Source organism: Dendronephthya gigantea, unplaced genomic scaffold, assembly GCF_004324835.1.
Source record: "Dendronephthya gigantea isolate DGI-Jeju-01 unplaced genomic scaffold, DenGig_1.0 000289F, whole genome shotgun sequence".
Lineage (NCBI taxonomy): Eukaryota > Metazoa > Cnidaria > Anthozoa > Malacalcyonacea > Nephtheidae > Dendronephthya > Dendronephthya gigantea.
Genome location: NW_021163299.1, coordinates 150,744 through 156,590, shown reverse-complemented (window position 1 = coordinate 156,590; position 5,847 = coordinate 150,744). Strand labels below are relative to the sequence as shown.

The window sequence follows — 5,847 nt, the reverse complement described above, 5'->3', positions numbered from 1 at the left end:
AGGCGTAAATAAACGAGTTTAAAACAAAGTGTTCGGTGTAATACCTGTATTTGGAAAATCGTTTGATTTACAACAATTACACTATCTTATTTACTTACAGCTGATTCAATTAACGTTGTCCTGCTATAACCATAAACGTTAGACCTTTAACGCTCAACGGATGATGGTTCTTTGCATATTTAGACTATTTAGACTGCAATAATACCCCGCAAGACATAGAAGACTCACGACAGATTTTTTAAAGCATACTTGCTGAAAGGCAATTTAATTATTTTGTGTTTAAGGTTAATAGGCGCGCTCAAAGTTTAACGTTTAAGGTTGTGAAAGGACAACCTTATTTGAATTAGCTGTATAGTATATATGGCGATATATGGTTGTGAAAGGACAACCTTATTTGAATTAGGTACAGTATATATGGGCGATAGAAATATGAGAAATCAGAAAAGACAATGTCATCTCGCACGTGTTAAATCATTTCTAAGCTTGATTTGTCCCGTTCTTGCGATCCTGAAATACAAGAAAGAACATATAAGTTCTAGTTTCTTGGAATTGGCTATCATGCACATCCTAACGTCTAAATAGGCGAGGCAAGAGGCTTAGTAAAAGCTCCACATGAATGATTACTTCTCTGTGGAGAAGCATTAAATAGGAGGTCAAAGGATTCAGAATCCCCAAATTCCTCATCATTAACAGGTGTGGCAGCACTAGCATTTGTCAAAGTTCTATTCGCAGCTGCCCAGTTTCTCCTATACTGCACCCGGTTTGCTTTCATATTACCCAAAGCTACAATAAATGATAAAGTTTGGGTTAGGTTTGTTGATTCAGCTGTTAAAAAGCTAGTTCAGGCCAATCTTGGAGTTCATGAATAAGTATAAATCTTATGCTACAGGCAAAATGTTATGCTACAGGTAGCGTGTAATAGGCATTGGATGTACATGTACAGTATACATATACCATTATGACAAAACAGCCTCTGGTATCAGTCATAAATATGCAAGGTAGTCATTGTTTATCTGTGTCTGGTGTACATGTAAAGAGTTACATAGTAATAGTTGATACTAATATTTATTCATTTATTTATGATAGGTGCATATACATTCAATGTATATGTACATAGACTGAAGAAATATATGGATTGCAGATTGTCTTTGCATCTGCAGAAATGTTGGAAAACTACCGTATAGAGCAAAGATCTCAAGATATAAAAGGTCAATGCCCAGCATAAAACACATAATAATTAGGATTAGAACATAGGGAGTGGGTTAGAGCTACATACCTTGAACATTCAGGGGAGGTCTAAGTTTGAAATAAGAAGGCTTTCATGAATATGAATGAAACATTTGTCAAAGGAAGAACTGTATGACAACAGCATCTCTCTTGATGACTTTAAATTATGTTAGCCTGTTCTCCTCTGACAAACCTATTTAAATATTATACATATGAAACCCTTCTTATTTAAAAACTTTGACCTTCCTTAAATGTTCAAGGTACCGGTAGCTCTATCCCTATACTTCTGCTCTAGTCCAAATTACTTCCCCTGTAATGTAACTATGCTTGTCCCCTGTATTACCACATGCATGTGTAGTTCAATATTTGCTTTTAAACATGCAGACCCAGACCTAGCTTGTTATAGTGTTATAGTGTATTCGTTATTAAACCATTTATACAGATTATAAAGCGCATCGTTTCGTGATATTTACAATTTTCGAATTACATACATTGGGAATACACAAAACCATGCGTTGCTGAAGTTATTCGTGGTTGAAAGACTGATGATCATAAAGATATTTTCAGAATACAAGTATAAAGTCTAGCTCCCCAAAATGACTAATCCTCAACCTTTGACCCCAATAGCAAATAATCGTTCAAATTGACGAATGAAAACATTTCTATAACAAATATAAGACTTGTTTACCTTTACATAAGACTTGAATTGTTACTTTATCAAACAATCCAACACACGAGAGATCTCGATCAGAAGACAGAATTTGCAATAATGCTGCTAATACAGACGCTACAAAATGCAAATTAAAATGGCATCACACACACAATTACAAACACAAATTTTATCAAAACCAATGGCGTATAAGAGGGACATATCAACTATATGTAACAGATAAAATATATACTTACGTTGTAGACGTCGAGAAAGTTGCCAAACAAACAAACGAGTACTCAAATTGAAAGATATACCTCTTGATAAAGCTAGTCTACACACAATACGTTCAGGGTTGGTACGCTTCCGCGCATGTGCAAAGCCAAATGATATTTTAAAAAAAGCCAAATTGTACTAAAAAAAGCCAAATTTCATTTTTTTTAAAAAAGCCAAAAAAGGGCCAAATCCGTTATCAATATTTTGATGCCGCAATTAATTGAATTTATGTAAAATAGGGGCGGACCTCTGCGAAGTGTAGCTAGAATGTTTGTCATTGGTTAGTTTTCAGCTTTACGATTGGCTGAATTTCCTGAAATCTGATTGGATGACAATAGAAATATGTTATCCTCTGACAAGGATGCACAATTCTTAGATGTTGCTTCATTATTTAACTTTCGTATTTAAATACACTAAAAAATATGGAAAATTCCTGCCACTTGATAAAAAAGCCAAAATAGAGCCAAAAATCCAAACATTTTTTTCAAGGCCAAAAAACAAACAAACGAGTACTCAAATTGAAAGATATACCCTTGATAAAAGCAGTCTACACACAAAACGTTTGTTCGCTTCGACGCAAGCACAATGACAGTTGGCGCCAGCAACCGAATCAGTTATTTCAGTAACCGTATATGGCATTAATGACCATATTTGGATTCATTGCTTTCAATCCACCTTTCCAACGGTCAATGCACGTGTATCAAATAACAGGAATTCGGACAAACAAACACAAAGTCGACACACGACACACTATATATTTTATATAGAGCCAGGGCAAAACATTTCATTTTAAAACTCATTTTATGTCTCAAAATTTAAATTAAAAAACCGTATAAAATCATATTTACTGTCATTGCCATTTCGGCCTTGCTCTTTAGACGATATCGGCATATGATTTCATTATGAAAACGGCGCAAATTGAAACAATCTTAGCCTTATTTAGGCCTACATATGATACACACGAGGTCGCTGAAAATAAACTTTACTCAAGGCAACCATCAAGTTCAAATATATTTATCATTATATATCCGCACGAGAAATTGTATCAACTCTCTTTCAGATAAAGCCATCATCAGGGAGCATGATATATACATACTGATGCGATCTTTGCAAAATTAATAATTTCTTTATCATTTATACATGCCACTTGCGAAAGTTGAGTTTCAACGTTGCAGCGACCTTCATAAGCAATGTTTTTGTAACGTTGAATCACTTGTAGCCAAACGTCGTAAGACAACGTTACTGCGACGTTAAAATATAACATTGCCGCAACGAAAAATTATTTTTTATCGAACGTTGCGGCAATGTCAGCATAAAACGTTCCTACAACGTGGATAAGAAACGTTAATCAGCAACGTTTAACCAACGTTGCGACAATGTCAGCAAAAAACGTTCCCACAACGTCGAGAAGGAACGTTAAACGGCAACGTTTAACCAACGTGGCGGCAATGTCAGCATATAACGTTCCTACAACGTGGATAAGGAACGTTGATTAGCAACGTTCCACCAACGTTGACACAACGTGTTCTCGTTTAGGCTAAGAACTACAATGTGGTGGGAACGTTGTATTAATGTTAAGTCATGACTTAACCTAAATACAACCTTTAGATAACGTTGGGATAACGTTGTGTGCTAGCTGGGTAGGCTTTGCTTTTCCTATATGGGCTGCAGACCCCTGCAGTTAAAATGGAATGATGCCGTACAAACTTTGGTCGCGGTCATTAAGTCATACTATTGCAAGCCTTGTGTTTCAAGCCTGAAATACAATGCAATTTATAATATTAATAATAATGAAATCTTTTGGCTGGTCGAAGTGCTCGGGGATATGTATTTGTAGTGCACTCATTATGTACACGATCTAACAGTATATATGCTGCTAAAAATGCGCGTTTATGTCGAATTTGTGCACTGCGATAAACCTATTAACAGCCCGAGCAAATTTTGGCACATGCAACTAATCTCTTTATAAGTTGTTGAAATTGGATTATGTAATTGATCTTGACAGAATGCAATAAAACATCTGCGAATGAATGTTATTGCAACGTGCATGTGATAGCCTTATATTCTTGACTGTCATGCATCTCGACTTCATCGATTTTCGCTTGTCGAGTTGATTTTTTAACACACCTACCGTAGTACTGCGGTTTCATCCTACGGGAATGCGTAATGCTTCATATTTGCATTTATGTGCACGTTGCTTACGTCAGCTTGAAGCAGGTTTACTATATGTATGCATATATATATATATATATATATATATATATAAATATATCCTGACGACTACCCAAGAGATGACTGAGGGAAGATAAGACACCGCGTGTGTTCACTAGCAGTATTGCACTTACAATTTGTAATTCTAGTAACCATGAGCTATATTGTTCTGCGCTAAAAACGATGTGTCTATAAGTACCTGCGCAATATGCTTGCCCGAATAAAATGGTCATTCGTGAAAATTGATATATCATCCAAGAAAAAATCAATAAAGGAAAAAACTGACGCAGGATCACCGCTTCTAAATTTACCAAATTACAAGCAGGTCAATTCTTATAATTTACGGAATTCGATATGAAATGCGGGATGAGAAATTCGAATAGCTTGTATAGAATTTATTTTGGTTTCATTATAAGCACAAACAGAAGCATAGAAAAGCTTTGCGTCATTGCGTGGTTTTATTCTTCGTTTTCGTCGCCATATTTTATACTGTAGTTGTATGCGTTTCCATTTTATGGGCATGTATACGACTTACGACTACATATAGAATGGTCAAATTTGACTGCAAATATATATGGTCATATTTGACTTTGAGTTTCACCAAATCTCATCTTCCTCACGAACTTTTCGTGTAGGAATATGAGGTGAATATATCATAAATATGAATCACTTTAAAACTTTTTACAACAAATTAGCTAAATAAATTCTTGGTGGCCACACATATCTCTAAGAATCAGAGCATCAACACGTAGTCAGTTTATAACTAATTTTTTAGGCCTACCTACATCTGCCTATAGCAAAATTACCCTAAAAATAAAAAGAATTTTGTTACTCCTGCAACAGAACGCCGTCCGCATATTCAATTACGATGGCCGTAATTCCGCAGTCCGAATGTCCGCCCTGAAAGACAACTTAACACTCGACCCTGGCATGGCAAAAGTGCGCAGTTTTTCAACTGAAGCATATAGCAATAGTTGACTGCCCATATAGAAACAGCGGTTCTAAAATATAGAGTGTGCGCACAAAATTTGTTGCAGAGCAAATATAGCAGTGCAATCGCCCATATAGGAACGAAAATGCCAAACGCATACACAGGGGAGTTTATACTCACCATTTAAAAAAAAAACAGATCCTCATCATCTTCGAGACATCTCTTGTGACACAATTTGTGCCTCCTATATCTATGTATATTTATATAATAACGTAAAGAATTCAAGCAATTTCATTGGTCGAGAGCCATGATCTATAAGAGGACAGACGCACGGAATGACGTCAATGCAATTTTCTTTTTACCGGTTTAATTTTGGATTTTTTTCAGTTTTAAAAGAAAGCTGAATGTTCTTATCACATATGACGTCATACCGTGTATCTATAACTGAACAGACAACGGTTCATTGTAATCTATTTGTTAAATGTACTTATAGGATAAAAAAGCAAGATTCTGCCAAACACATGTTTTCAATGGATTACTCCAGTATAATTTT

General features: G+C 35.5%; 1 long non-coding RNA gene across 1 annotated transcript; it reads right to left on the bottom strand.

Annotated features, from left to right (window-relative positions):
* Window positions 1-16: 16 nt before the first annotated feature.
* On the bottom strand, window positions 17-2,226 carry LOC114541412. The gene is made up of 3 exons (XR_003689272.1): window positions 2,134-2,226; window positions 1,916-2,014; window positions 17-507 (listed from the first exon to the last, which is right to left on the bottom strand). It is a non-coding gene; the product is annotated as an uncharacterized LOC114541412 (long non-coding RNA).
* Window positions 2,227-5,847: the final 3,621 nt, after the last annotated feature.